Source organism: Anser cygnoides, chromosome 8 (assembly GCF_040182565.1).
Source record: "Anser cygnoides isolate HZ-2024a breed goose chromosome 8, Taihu_goose_T2T_genome, whole genome shotgun sequence".
NCBI lineage: Eukaryota > Metazoa > Chordata > Aves > Anseriformes > Anatidae > Anser > Anser cygnoides.
Window position 1 is genome coordinate 6,246,124 of NC_089880.1, and position 15,941 is coordinate 6,262,064.

At 39.5% G+C, this 15,941-nt stretch overlaps 2 protein-coding genes and 1 long non-coding RNA gene across 12 annotated transcripts in view; 1 reads left to right on the forward strand and 2 right to left on the reverse strand.

Annotated features, from left to right (window-relative positions):
• NTNG1 (netrin G1) overlaps window positions 1-15,941 on the forward strand; it is a 157,573-nt gene that overhangs the window by 68,890 nt on the left and 72,742 nt on the right. The gene's annotated exons all lie outside the window — the stretch shown is intronic.
• LOC136791399 (uncharacterized) lies at window positions 765-13,127 on the reverse strand. The gene is made up of 3 exons (XR_010833359.1): window positions 11,570-13,127; window positions 10,309-10,420; window positions 765-2,339 (listed from the first exon to the last, which is right to left on the reverse strand). It is a non-coding gene; the product is annotated as an uncharacterized lncRNA (long non-coding RNA).
• Window positions 13,816-15,941, reverse strand: part of VAV3 (vav guanine nucleotide exchange factor 3) — a 275,359-nt gene continuing 273,233 nt past the window's right edge. The window contains exons 51-52 of the mRNA XM_048066888.2: window positions 15,724-15,854; window positions 13,816-14,232 (exon numbers count right to left, since the gene is read on the reverse strand). The gene's annotated coding sequence lies outside the window, so the exon portion shown is untranslated. The remainder of the gene's footprint in view (window positions 14,233-15,723; window positions 15,855-15,941) is intronic.

The window sequence follows — 15,941 nt, forward strand, 5'->3', positions numbered from 1 at the left end:
TAGCCTGGGAAGCCCTAGATGTTGGGAAGAGAACAGTGTTCACAGTTTCTTACATCGGCTTAGGAATTCACCTTGACATTAGGACACTTTTCAGGACCTCTCTTTCTGTTTTTATACAGTTGGCACCTAATCTAGTGGCAGTTAACTAAAAAGAGGGATTCCATTCTACAATTTTTTTCAGGCCTTTAATGCAAGATATGATTGATACAACAGCCCTTGCGTGGACTAGGGCAAACTGTGTACAAACAACAAAGGCAGCAGAAATGAGAGTCCATTCCTTGTACTTTAATTAGCTCTGAAATGCAGTGAAGCTGAAGTAGAATGTAAAAACGAACAGTGTTTTTGAGAGCATAAGACTGATTTGAATATAACAAAGATTATTACTCATCCGGGTTTAAGACAGATAATCCCTCTGTGGCAAGCAGTGGCTGGTATCAGGTGTCATAGACCCAAAAATAATATCAATGCAATGACATCCCTATCGGGAAATTTTCTTCCCAACTCAAACTAACAATTGACTGATGACCTCAGGCAGGAGGGTGATATCCTTAGCATGTCTTGGATGACAATTTTTTCAGAAGAAACAAATGGGACCTGCTCTATTAGTAATTCGCCCAACTCTCAAACATACTTTTTCCCTTTTCTGTGTACCTTTTATAGAATATTTCAAATCTTCCTTTTTAAAAGCTTTATTTTTTTAAGAGAAGCTAGGTATCAAAACAAACAGACAAGCTAATGTATCCTGAAAGGCCATGGTATTTTTTCCAGACACACAAATGATAGAAAATTAATAGAGACAGTGATTATTTAAAACACTAGTGGTTTTATTTCTATTACTCCCATAGTGAATTTGCCATTTTCTACCGTTTTTATACAAGCCTTTCAGGTTCCTAGGCATTTCCGTGATATACAAATAGATATATAAAATCAAAATAGAATCAAATTACTGTGAGGTAATCTATTGAAAAAATATTCCTCTAAGTTTATACAAAAGAATTGCTGCCACATACAGACTTGAATGTGTAAGCATTTTTGCACAACCATAGATTTTGTGTGTAGTTACAATGTTTTGTCCACACCAAATACATATGCATACATACTGTCATTAATTCAAAGTGTAAAATTACAAGGTAAATATTCCTGTTTTAAGAATTCTTACTGTACTGATTAGTTATACTGTAAATCTATTATTTTTTAGAAGTCTCTTGGCAGGACTAAGTAGATCATGGACAGCTTAAGATAGTGTTTAAAATAGTTTAGTAGTACTAAGTATACTTTACTAATACTAAGTATGCCCAGTATATCCAAATTAACATGTATGTTCTAGTTGATGTGTATCCTTTCTCCATGTAGCTCCAAATAGGTTACACATACAGAGGGATTATATCAGAGCTCAGGATTTTAGGTTCCTTACACTTTAAGAAAATGCTGTTCCCCATTTGAAAACCCCAGAATGCTGGAACTTGGTCTGACCTCAATTAGACCATCAGTGCCTTGTCAAGAAAGCATTTGAGGTGCATAAAGGGTGCATTGCATGCAAATTAGAAACAGAAACCTTTCAAACACATTTAGGGTACAGATATCTCGTGAAAAATTACCTCTAAAAATGAAACATAACTGTACAGAGAACTTATCTTTTGCTGATGCTTGTTGTTTAAATGCTACAGTAATTGGATACGCATTAAAAGAATCATCTGATATGTAATACTATCTCGCAAGATTAGATCCATGTGGATTCTTATCACTCTTCTGCTAGTGAGAACAGCTCTTTAGGGATTTGGGGTACTTTCCTTCAATATATAGTGAGCCCTTCTCATTAAATAATTTATGGGCTTGCTTATTGGTAAGTACGCATGCTCTGATTAGTTGTTTGCACCAAAGGCAACGTACAGTAGGCCATTGTCAGCCAGTTCAGGTTATTTTTGGTCTCCTTCCAGAGGCTTTATAGGGTCCCCCTGAAGAGTCTCCAAACCAGCATTGCAGTCCATGCCCTCCCTGGTGTGCCCTGGGCAGTAGCGGTGGGCGTGGGAACGTGACTGAAGGGAGGGGGCAAGGGTTACAAGTGGTTTTGTGCCCATTTCTGATTCAGCTGAACTTTCCAGCCCTCGCACATTAATCTAGGATGTTAACTGGAAACCAAGGTATAATAATTTTTTGCCACGGTGGTTCATATTCAAGGCTTTGAGACGTAGGTATTTATGTGCATTTAATAAAGCTGGACCAGACAGGATTCCACAAGGAGGGGATACAAAGAGACGATGCCAAAGGGCTTGATGTGGTGGATGAGCGATGCTAGCAGACGCATTTTGAAGCTAGTCCTTTTGCTGGAGAAACATAACCTGTAAGTTAAATATAGTTAAAATCACCAAAGTTCATAATAGCACATTTCTAAAGGCAGCATAAAATTTAACTTGTTTCACACTGCATTTTAAGGATGAATGCCAGTGAAAAACATCTACCTTAAAGCTGTCATATTTAAAGTACAAGATGCTGGGGTAGTTAACACTTCACAATGAATTAAAGGTAGGACATTTGCCCCACTTAATATGTTTTGTTTTGTCATTGCTTTGCACTTTGGTGTGAAATAATCCTGATGTATGCAGCATTAGAGATGAAAATCTGTGCGCTCTTGATGAACGCTTCACCTCCTCTATTACTACTTGTTTATTCATCTTCAATTTACCACTTTCATTGCGTGTTTATTAAGATGATGAGAAAAGGGAAACCTGGTTGTTAGCAATTTCAGCAAGCCCATTGTGCTCACATTATTCAAGAAACCTAATAATCCACGTGAACTAATTCTGACTTACTGATGGTCTGCTTTACTAAATCAGGGTGATTTTTTCCAGTGAATAATGGATGATGTAGTGTGCCAGTACCTTAATTAAAGAGAGCCTCTCTTAGTCTTGATCTCATTTTAATTTACAGGGTAATACTACAATAATATCACTAATGGAAGGTACATTAAAGGGCATCAAGTAGCATTAACTGTATTAAATTATGGCACTTGTGTTAATTAACTGCTGAAGCAAGATGGGCCTAATGGCTAGAAAGGTCGACTAATGCATAAATAAAGTCTTCTGGGATGGGAAACTAGGAACGAGTAGACATTTCCCCCCTTGCCTCGTCTCGCAGCAGAGACTCAGAGGGCACCCCGTGTGGTAACCCCAGGAAGGTTCCTCTCCTCTCACTGCGTGAGGTGGCGGACGTTCTGCGGGCGCCGCGTATCCCAGATGCCATGCGAAGGACAGTGCTGACAGTAAGCTGCAAGGCACAGCGATCTTATTTTATTTTGTAGGAGAAGTTCACTAAAATGCTGATAATAATTCCTTTGAAGTCAAGCAAAAGATTCCTAGCAGATTTTGGATCAGGCTGCTAACGGTTTAACCGCATTCATTCCAAAATATTTTTGGTTTAACTGTTACGTTGTCAATAACATGCACATTTATGCACCATAAATTAACTATGATTTGGGATGACAGTTTAAAAAAAAAAATGCCCCAGTGGGTTACAGAATGAGTAGCTAGCTAAACCAAAGAAAGATATCCTCCCATATTGTTCTTTCATGATTAGTTTTTGATCTAAGAGCCAACAGTTTCTTTTTGACACTAGAAGACCCAGCCTCTATACAATGTTATTAAGCCCTTTGGAATTTATTTTTATACTCTTCTCGCCTTGAAGCTTCTGTATTTAAGCTCCAGGGTTTTCTGACCCTGTCTCAGCTACGCTTGCAGTTCCAGCAGTAATAGAAACCTCTAACTCACAGTACATACGTGAAAAATATCCTCAGTTTTAACAGTTTCTTGCTCTCACATTATCTCTTCTAAATTTAATCCGCCTCAGAATCTGAAAAAATTACTCCCAGGGAAAGCATATTTGCTACTTCAGGGCTTGTTTTTTGTTTTGGTTTGGTTTTTTTTTTGGCCTGTTTAGTCAGCCTGACCTGCAGTCCCCTGTGACGGAGGGGCCCGCTGCCTGCAGGCACGCGGCCTCGTGCCCCGGCCAAGCTGTCGTGGCCCACCGAGGCCACCCTTAGCCTGTGCCCAGAGCTGTACCACGCCACCCCTCCATGGATGGATCAGTTGGGTTCAAGCTGGTACGCTCTTCTGGCACTCTTTTGATAACGCTGAAGTAACGCCCTTTTGTAACATACCCAAAAGCAGACCTTTGCCCTGTGGAAACTATAATACATAGCAGTGCTTTAGCTTTATCTATAACAGAAAACATTTTCATTAACACCCAGCTCAAAAACAAACCATCATAGGAAGAAATGTCAGCATCATGCTTTCAGCTTTGTTTTGTTTTTTTTAATCAAACCAGATACCATTCACGTTCCAAGTATATACTTACTGTACTTGAATACTCCTTTGTTTTACAAGAACAGTTGCATAAGCAGCTTGTTCTCCTTTGAGATTTTCACTAGTATTTGGAGTGAATCTAGCAATTTCTCCAATTAAATTATAAACTCATTAGAGAATAGGGAAGAAAAAGAAACTTGTGTATTTAAGAGCATGTCAATTTATCTTTAACTCCCAAGTGCAATTAGCTTTTTTAATATATCTACTGTGATATGTCACTAAGGAAAATGGTCCTTCACTTTCTGTAAACAAATCTTGGATCATCTGGAATTGAAATAATTAAATGGTTACTGTGTTTATTCACACATTAGCAGTCTCCAATGGTTTACTCAGTACTGGTGTCCAGGAAAGGTTTTGCTCCTGCCCATGTTCAAATAATATTAAATAATACTTGGTTCCCCCTGCCATCTTGGTGACATAAGTCCTGGCAATCAGCCCAGTCTTGTAGTGACCTGAAGGGGAGTGGAGGATTAGAGTCTGGAAGGCTGACAAGGCCCTTAACTCTGCTATACACTTTTGAAACTAGTGGATTTACATCACCAGATTTCACTTACCACCTTTCCTCATTTGCATTTGATCATCTTTTTTTGGCCTGTTTTGCAAGATGTCAAGTATTTCTGTACTGATCTCCCTCATCTGTCTTTCAAGGAAGCCCCATATCCTGCAGAATCAGTGTGTCTGAGGAGAGGAACCAAGCTTTTTTGTAGTATAATTCATTTTGCCATTGAACATTAAAGAAGTAGAGATGAAAGTCCTGATGAAAGAAATGAGAATTATTTCTATATTACTTTGTATGCTGAAAAGATATCCAAAGAGCCTTTCTGCCTAAATTTGGTGATTCCAAAATCTTGCATAAACTTTCTTCCCTTTAAGCTTTTCATTTCAAAAGATTTCAATTTAATGCAAACACTGAAATAAGCTTAAAGATCTCCTGGATCACATATACAAATGGTCCCTGGCACTGGGATGTCCTTCAGCTTGAACGTCAAGCTGGAGTGGTGCAACATATCATCATGTTAAAAGTTTTAAATTTCTCAACTATCCCACAAGTAACAGGAACTACCAACTTGTTTTGTTTTTTTTGGTTGGTTGGTTGGTTGGTTGGGTTGTTTAATTTAGCATTCTGTTCCCTTCTGCCAGTATCACCAAGGTGAGATTTCCTGCAGTTATTTTTGTCTATTTTTGTACTTAATTACACATGCTTAGGAGCTGATTTTTCCTGGACACTGATCAGCTTATGAAGCGTCTTTGAAGGTAGTAGCTGAACCCAGAATAACCATGTGCTTCTTCTTGACACAGATGATATTTCTCTTTCTCTGCCAATCTCAGAAATGAGACATCATTCACCTATGATTTAGGGAAATGTTTGAAACTATGAGAGTCAATGTGTCTGCCTTTTCACTTCTTTTCCTCTAGTACAGCTCCATAGTAGATGTACTGTACATTATGTGAAGCTCAATATTGAACTAAGAGACCAGTCCTGATACTAGTTTCAGATGCCATCCTGCAAATTAGGAGTAATTTCCATGAAGCTATGTGTATTTAACAGAAGAGTTTCAAATGAGTTTCCAATGAGTTTCACGTAGGAGGAGTGAGAGAATACAAGTGAAGTAAAGGAAGGGAGGAAAGAAAGAAGGAAAGAAAGGGGGAGGACAACGGTGAGGAGGCTGTCATGGCTTCTATTTAAAAGAAAAAGGAAAAAACAGACCTCATTTTTTTTCATTCTCTGCCATCTTTAGCTAATAAGGCAGGACAGTTCTGCTTATTTCAAGGGAAGTCTAGTGATACGGTCACACGGAGACACTTATTCAGAAGACTGGAAAACTAATAATAAAGGCCAAGGTCTTGTAGTCTTGTTCATCTGAACTGTTACATGGGGTCTGTGAACACCCTTCCTCTCCTTCACTCTCGAGTCCTTCTCTAGGATTAATGTACCCCAGCAGTACCAGTGAACCATGCGTAAAGGGAATCATCATGATTCCTACACGATCTCTGAGGGCTGTAACGCAAATGAGTCAGCACCAAAAAGCCTCAATAAAACAGATAAAACACCTTGTTAACTGGGCTGAACACCACAGGAAGCTTTTAACACCACTGTAATTCTGATTTCATAGAACATAATATCAATCATGCAAAAGTATGAACAGAGCTACAGAAAAAGAAAAAAAAAAAAAAGCAAAGCTATGAATTTAGCAGGCAGCGGTATGGTAGGGAAAAAGGAGACAAAGGGTTACACTGCAGGTAGAGTTCCCAAGAGAAAGTCTGACTGCTGACGCATCAGGAAAGCATAATGTTAGCTGCAGCCCTTTGCAGGAGAGCAGGCCGTGTTCTGGTTAGCTTTGTGGGATGTGGTAAAAATGAAAGGATGCTGAAAGGCAGAAGGCATCCTAATGACATTAGGAGGGAGCAGGAGCTGGAGAACGTCTTGATGTACTACCACTCCCATATGAGACCACTCAAAACCAGACTTCTAATTTCTGCAGTCCGTGGAGTTTTTGGAGCTTTCGAGTCAGTCCATTAACAGTACCTGGTTATTCACACAGCATTACAGCCCAACTTCTGGCAAGTAACAGTAGCAATTAATAAAAGGAAATATCTTGTTGGTATGATCTTTATGTTGGAAATGCAGCCATACTCAGGAGTAACAGAGTTCTAATTCACTGATGATTATTTTGACATTTCTCAGGTGATGACCACTATTTTTACATAAGCTTCAAAACAACCAAAAACATTCCAGGAAGAGGCTGATAATCCATTGCCTAATGCTATGGATTAAGGTTGAGCAGGCCTTGGGACATTCTATGGACAATGCAACGCACATGGTACATACACATGGTACATACACATGCCCATATCCCAGCACTGGAGAGCATTTTTCTGAAGTTACACTCTTTCTTTGAACCATTTAGTCTTTCCTCCAACTTGATGGTTATGCAGATATCAGTAGTGGTCTGCTTCTTCCTTGTAAACCTCCTGGAAGACCTTGTGATCAAGATCTCAATTGCTTTCATTTTCACCCTTAAATCCATTTCTGTCTTTATATGTGCTGTGCAGTGTCTTTCTTCTCTACCGTGCGGAATTCCCACTTCCACCTATGTAGGCACGCATTGAGCTGTAAATGAGCCAGTAGTTGATGTACCAAGATTTATAAAGTACTTGGAAATACACTTAAGAAAGATGGGTAGAGAAGCACAATGGATTGTTATAATCTGTCCTCCCTGTCCCATCACTCATAAAACAGCATAACAGGAGTACCAGTGTAAGTGTTAGTGATAACAACGCTGACCTGATGACGGAGGGACACCGTGGTTCATGTCTAACTGACATCAGTATTTCTGTTATGTTGCATATTAAACCTATTAACAACCAAAAAGATAAAATCTGATTACAATAAGGATATATACATTGAGATATGCGTCTTCACACTCAGCTAATTAGTTGGCACCGACTGTTTTCACTTTGCTCGGTGACATGTGGTATATAAATCATTACAATATGTTAAATGCAAATGGCTGGTAATAGGATAACCATCTGCTCACTGTTGGAAAGTTTGCAAAGGAATATAGTAAGCTGTACTTCTAATAACGATGCTAAACTCACATCCCTGAAATACCAAATATCTAAAAACAGCTGCCTCCGCTGATGCCAACATTACTAATACATCTCTTGCCCTTTTCATTTTCAGAAGTAAACTACATATTGTAAGAGGTAATTTTGCTCTTCAGCATGAACTTGACTTCAAGGCTAGTGCCTGTAACATTAATGTGAACCACCATATCTCAGAGCCTCATCTTTTTCTTAGATTGCGTTGAGTGCTTTTGAGCATCCAATAAATAATCAGGCTGCCCACTCTTCTCAGGACACCTTTTCTTCCACAAATATAATTAAACTTTCTTCCTCCCCTAACCCCTTCTGCCAGGCCCTTTTCCAGGGATGACATGATTTTGTAAGTGATAGATTGTTGGCACATTGCTGTCTGATAACGTATTACTCTAGAGACCATCAAAGAGTGCCTTCCATCTAATAATCTACCATGCCCTACGAGTGTTAAAGATCACCACTGCAAAGAGGGATCAATTATTTTACCACAGACATGTATTATCAGAGGCTGTCACAAACCTTCTTAATGAGCATTTCTGGATACCCAAGTGACAAAGTAATGCATCGGAAAATTAGTAGTGGGACAAGAGTGAAGGACTGCCTGCCAAAGTGGAGGCTGTGCCTTCAAGCTAGAGCAGCTCCTTCTCTCCTTCCCCGCTCAGTCATCTTCTGGTCAGGGTCACTATCACAGTGCTAATGTGCTGGCTCCCCCATCAGTAATATATTGCATTATCGCCTATCAGAGAGATTAATATGTTCACGTACTGAATTCCCAAGACATGGCTCCCAGCATTAAAGAAGCTGAGGAATTAATTCAGCTCCCACTGACTGAATGGAAAAGAAGTTTGTGCTTTCATCGTAGTCAGATGCTAGTGCTGCCGTGGCTTTCTTAAGCCACTTTGGGAGGGAGGGGTTGCTGTTTGTTCGGGGGTTACGTCTGGCATGGAGGTGTCTGATTTAAGATAGTGCTTCTAGGGAAGCACCTGCAGGGGAAGAGGCTGCAGGAGAGCTCATTAGCCCGGCAGTTTCTCAGCCCCTGGATGAATTACACAATAAGATGCTTGCTCTACAGGGTCTCAGAAACCTGCGGCTTTGTGTAGGTATGCTGTCCTGCAAAGCTATCCAAGTTTAAAAAAATGTTAAAGGGAGATGTTTTTGTGCTAACACATTTTCCTTTGTTGCCTCGCAGAAAAAAGGAGCTGTCTGAAGGCAGCACAAATTTGGTGACTCCATTTTGATTCACAATGAACACTTGCCTGTTTCAAAATGGGGTGTCTGCGCTTTAAAGTTATCTAGAGCATTTATAGACAGAGCTGGTGGGATGAGTAGCACTTTATAATACCTCAAAGGCATGGTGCCAGCGCTGGGAATTTGATAAGCTGGGGTCCTCAATTGGATTCCAGCAATGGTCACAAGTTTTAGGAAGCTCTCATTTTAAATTGCAAGCAGGAGAAAAACAGGATTCTTTCTCTTTAATTGCATTAGTTTTATTGAACTGAAGCATTGCTTCAGTTCCCAGAATGCTTTATATATATTTTAACGCAAGTTACCAGAGACAGAACAGTAGCAGGACTGTTTATTGTTTCTGACTTTTATATTTGGTAAAACTGATGTTATTCATTTTCCCATTTAACTCTCTCGTGCATTAAGAATCTTTAGTTTTGGGGATGGTGTTTATCAAAGTCATTATAAATATATTAATTTCAACTTCTTTGATTTGGTAATACTTCTACATCGTTTTTGTTTAGTCCTGTTCAGAACAGCCAGGCCAAGCCAGGCAAACACGAACTGGACTCCAGGAACCTTCTGGTAGCCCTCTGCACAGGAGAGGGAACATTAAATTCACGCCCTCGGTAGACGAGCCTTTAGGTTTCATTTGACGTATGCTGCTAGCATTCACTGTGACACAAATGTCCTGGCAATCGGATGCTTTCCATCTGTTGTTTTGGGGGAAGAGGGAGGGTCATTTGAGAGGTTTGAGGTTTTTTTAGCCTCACATACCTTGGCTGCATTTCTATAGCCTCATCACATTTTAATTGGCTCTAGATCTTCTCATTATACTTATTGAACTGTGGGGCAATTCTCCCTTGCTTAGAGCTAGGGTTGTGGATTTTGCCACATAAGCACAATCAGGAATTGACTTGAAAGAACATTTCAAAACGTTATCATCTCCCCCCATCAGAGCACAGCACAGCAGTTCCCTTGACCTTCAGCACAGCAGGGGGAGAGGAGCGGGCAGGAACAAGGTGCAGAGAGGGCAGGTGGGACAGGGGACAGAGCTGCAATATGAGAAGGCATCTGTTTTGTCAGTGACCCACTTTGGGAAACCCTCCTTCCGCACCGTACATACCTCCAGCTGCTCATTTCTAACCGTTTTCACTTCTCTTTTTGGTGATCATCACTCCTTCAGTGGTATCACATGGGAAATCGCTGCCCGTGTGGCTCAAAAGAGGCGTGGAAACCTTCATCAGGAGAAGTAAAAATGAGATGTGAGGAGCAGGGGAGAGGGAAAGACAGGAACATCTCAATTTTCAGTGATAAATAAACCTCTTATTCTTTGTCAATGCAGAAAATTGCTTGTCATTTAACAGGCATCATTAAAGACACTGTGCTTATGGAACCATGCCTTCCTTCCTTTGAATGCTCCTAAAATAATTCTTCCAGCAGGACAGCAAAACAGCAAGGAGCCAGTTACATTTTTAATCACTCATGTCCCATAGGAATTGCAGTCTGCCAGCAAGGGCAGCTCTTTCCCCTTTGCAACACAGGAAAAGAATAGAAAGATGGGAAGCTGGGTTCCAGAATGGTTTGTTACAGTTATTAATGAGCTACAGATCAAAAAATCTGAGCGTCATTAACTGCTAATATTCTGCCACTGAAAATGTTTAACCCAATCCACAAGCTAGATCTGAAAAAGTGGATTTCATCCCTTTTTTCCATTTTTTTTTCCTTCAGAATCATGAATGGGGAGTAGAGAAACAGCTGAATGAAGAGAACAGAGAAAAGTATAACAACTTTATATTTCTCTTCCACTGTACATATCTCAAAAGAAAAGGAGTTTTAATACTGCAGAGTCCTTCCCCACCCAGACCAGATAGCAATATTTTACCTCCCCATCAGTTAGTCACTGCAGAATTAACCTTCAACGTGGTGATTCTTTCCTGGATTCATTCTTTCATGTGAATGACATGTACAAACATCACATTTCAGATTTGGTATCTTAAAATATACCTCTAGAATTTTTGTGTTTGTTTGTTTTTACAGATACAGAGTCACTATATTGAGAGATCAGATCTTGCAATTTCTCTTCATTTCAATGGCTACTTTTTGAGAATAGTGCAGGCTTTGGATTTTGTGGTCTATATGTTTGCTTGTCTGTTAATGCTTCATAAAATATACATGCTTTAAATAGGAGAGATGCAGCAGAGTGATACCACCAGAATGACAAACGGTTGCAAGTCAATTCCAAAAGTATACACTTTTAACATAGTTCATAGTTTCCTCACTGTGTGGTCATACGCAGGTTTTGACTAACAAATGCACAGTTAATGTATAACTGACATTCAGCCTATCTGTGAGTTGTGGAGAGGAGAGATTTATGCTCTGCTTACTCCCAGAGAACAGGTTCTGCAATTTAACGCGGACTGACTGTGCTGTAACAGAAGAGAAACCTTTTTGAGAATTGTGCAGGTATTGCTGTAATACCATCATAATTAATAGAATATAAAGCCCAGTCTCGATGCCCCATGTCCAGAAGCTTCACCATAATTCATAACACACAACATGTGTACTCATACGCTTAGCACATTAAAAAAATAAAATAAAATTGAAATTTAAGCTGCTATAATTGCATTAGGCAAGCAGGGCAGGAAAAGAATTGCTGTGAGGAGCAGGTGAGGCTTCATCCTAAGAAACTCATAGGCAGCAGCCTAGAGCATTTGTCCGGCCTCGCATCCACACGAGCAGGTGCCAATAAAACAGAGAGGAGGTGATGGGCGATGGCTGTTCTGTCACGGGTGTTACCGGGGTTCTCAATCTACAGAGCATTTAACTTGAGAGGAGCCTGTTACAAAATAAGACCATTTGAAAAAAAAATAATAATAATAGTTCTTAATATTCAGGGGTAGGCTCAGCACCCAAAAACTCAGAGATTATCATGGAGGAGTAAAACTGAAACGAAACACAAGAGTGTTTTCCATAGAAAAAGAATGGAATTAAAATGTATTCTGAAAGATACAGTCAGCTTCTGTTACATCAAGTTTGGACAGATGCCAGAAGCTTGTTCCCTTTGTGATATGATTATATGGCCACTAAGTCATTTGGTTCAGCCAATTTGCTGTATGTCATGATAAAACCGTATATAGCATAAAATCCACAAAGTTCTGCCCTTTTCCTCTCCCGAGGTTTTCTGCGCAACATGAAAGCAGAGAACAGCTTTAACAAGATCTGGGTGTACTCTTGAGTCCTGTGTAATCCTCCCCTCCTGGCTTGTGTAGGTCACTAGGCGGAGATGCTGAGCACATATAAGAATAGATGAGGAAAGACGATGAGCAGTAATGGTGGTGACAGGAGGTCATGACTGCTGTGAGCACCATCCTAAATCCCAGTGGAACTGTCTCCTTCCTCCTCCTTTGCAGCTCTCAGTGTTTGGCAGAGAGAACACTAGCACTGGAATATATCAGACACAAACACTAACTCCTTCATCCCCAGAAGGATTGCTTATGAAAATATTTCCTAATAATGTGGCTATTATCCTTTTCTTTTTCTTTGTTTTTATTGGCATAATTCAGAAGCTTTCTGATAATTATGCCCACATTCATTAAGGATAAAGCTCTGCAATGCAAGAGTTGTTGTTAGGGTCCTCACAATGCACCTTGTCTCTTCCTGCTAGTCAGGTCTTCAGGGAAAATCCCTCTTCTGCTTTTCACTGGATGGCAGCTTTCTGCCAGCGTGCAAACAAAAGATGAACAGCGGTCTTCTTAACTCCACAGTCTGAAGAAAGCCTTAATGCCAGAAGCTATCATTCACTATTTGACCATGCCCCAACAGGATCCTGTCCTTAGTGCATCTTTCTAGATCTACTCCTCACAATATACTGCTGCTTTACAAATGGGTGCAGGTAGGCATCCCTGTATTAATAACAATTATTTTTTTCTTCATATCTAGGTTCTTCCTCTGCTTACATCTACTAGTTCTCTGGTACTGTTCATTAGAGTATTGTTGAGTATGTATTGTTTTTGTTTGTGTGTTTGTTTGTTTGTTTTGTTTTTGTTTTATTATGTGTATATATACACACACACATTTTTCTTCCAGTTTAGCTCAAATATACTGTGAGAACAGAAACAGCCAATACGTTTTCCACTGGAGTTTGAGGCTGAGGAAGCCTGCATAACATTTCAGGGAAAAGGATAAAGTTTGTATAGGATTTTAAAAGCTGTGTTGGGCAAGATAAAAATGCAATGGTTGATTCTTCAGTATAAGTATACACTGATTGTTTTTTGTCAGTAGTATTTCATTTTGCCCTATGACAAATTTACATTACTCATAACTCGCAATCTATTCCTTAACTTTTCAGTTTTAATTGTTTCCTGGGGAGAGGGGGGAAGAGAGAGAATGTACAGTATGTGAGGGGAAGTATTGATTTGAGATATTTGAAATATAAATTAAGTTTATTAGTTCTTCTACTATATCAAATATTGTAGTCAGTGGATCGAATTCAAATTTCTCTGTCCAGAACGTACTCCTGACCCCTCTGTGGACAGTGCAGTTTAGCTCCAGCTTCTTTCTTAACATTCTTTGATTTACCCAATATTTATTAAAACAAACATGGATAATAAATATTTCAGCACACTTGAAGGCCAAAAACAATATCTGTTTTATTCTAATCTGACATTAGGTCACAGCCTTAAGTCCTTGGTTTGAAACTACAGGTCCTTTGTCACTTAAAGTTGGGGAATAATATCAAAGCAGTATCATTAACCCCAGTTCACACAGACCTGCACTGTCTCCTGTCCCATAGCACGTGAATCTGGGGCGAGGGCAAGTTCTAAACCCACGGGCAGAACTGTTCTGGCACTGGAGGAAAAGCCGTCAGCATTGGTGGTGGTACTGCAACCAGCAGGCGTACATGTGTGTCCATGCAAGTCTCCTGCTCACTGCTCCAAGGCCAACGCCAGAAGCCAGGTCTCCTCTCCCATTCCCTACCTGAGGTCTGTGCGCTCCTTTCCAGCTGCATCTGATAAATGAACGGGACTGCCTAGCGCTGGCCACCCACCTGTGAGGAGACCAGGTTATCCATTAGGAGCTGTACTCAGACCACCTCTTACACTACTACATTCACATTTATCGTTGGTAAAAAGCCATTAAATTTCACCCATGGTACCATCTATCTCAGTCTTTCTAACGCTAAAGAGCATTTGTAGTTTTCTCACTGACTTTAATAACACGTAATAAAATGTTTGCAGAATCTAGACAATGTAATGACTTCACGACAACACTAAGTACTGTCTATAATTAAGTAGTAATCATAGGGTATTTTTGAAAAAGAAAACAAGCTTTCAGCTATATAGAGTTTGCAACTGAAATACAGTAGGTGAAATAATTGTTTTCCAAAATCAAAAAGAGAAGATGCAGTTAGATCTTTATTTCCTAAATAGTTTAAAATTAGTTCCATTAAATTAGGTTGACTGTGCTGTATTGTTATACTAACAGGGCTAGAGATAAGATGGCCCAGTAGCTCTTTTTCAGTAAGTTAGCCATGGGAGACTGAGTTGCTTTTGGCATACTTCAAGCACTATGCACAGACACAAACCACTCACTTCTCATCTAGTTTTCTTCAGCAGCAGAAAGAACAGGTATTTTGAAGTATAAATTATTCGCAAGAGCAACTTCTGTCAGGGATGGCTAAAAGTATCTTCAGAATTCAACCCACATTAATAAATAGTTTTTACTAATTTTTTTTTGAAACCTCAAAAAAGGCACAATTTTTCCTTTAGAAATGTTTTTGTTCAAAAAAAAGTCAAAAATAATTTCTGAAAAGAGATTTTAAACCTGAAAATAAAACCACACATTTCATTTGACACAAGTGATTTTTTCCCCCATTTTTTTTTTCAGTTCAGCCAGTGAACTGAATAATCAATTATTCGCACAGCCCTACTGGCAAATAATTCTTATCACAATAATTCCAGAGGGAATTATACTGTGACAAGGAGCTTATACTGTATGGAATTTAAAAGTTTAAAAACGGAGGCTAGCATGATAAACAAGGAGAAATGTTCTGTTCTGTTTGGGCACTTTTCTCTTTCAAATTATGACCTCCAATCGAGATGAAACTAAGAAGAAGGGGGAAAAAAAAGAGAAACAAAATAGTTCTCTATATTTTCAAGTGGATTTGGAGTGTCCATTTTGGAAATAGTAAGAAGCATCCACTTCACATTTATTTTAAATGGGGCGCGAGTCCCAAGCATTTTGAAAGTCAACCCTAATGTAAGTCAAGAAAACACCAGAACAAAACCACTTTTGAAATATGTAGTCAGGTTCATGTGCTCTGAACAGTTAGTTTTACAGCCTGCTGCTTTGATAGTTTATTCATGAATATCTCAGAACACACTCTACAGAGGAGCATAGGTACTTTGAAAAAGAATAGGTGCTTTTGAAAAGAATATAGGTGCCTTATAATTATCCCTAAAGTTAAAGTTCAGCAACGTGATTTTTCAAAAAGAGATCAATTAACCTGCCCATGTAGCAAGTTCTTTCTTCTCCTTACCCTTTATGAGAAACATCAGAATGAGCTTCCATCAGAACACGGCAGAGAACAATAGCTGGGATGCTGCAGCTCTCGCGCGGAGCAACCTGCAGGTACTTTTCTCTTTCTGGTAACACACAGCAATGGCAGCACTGCAGAGGGAGAGATGCAATTCTAAGTCCTTAAATGCAACTAACACCTAGCAGTAACATCAATGACCAGAAGCAGAACAGCAAAAC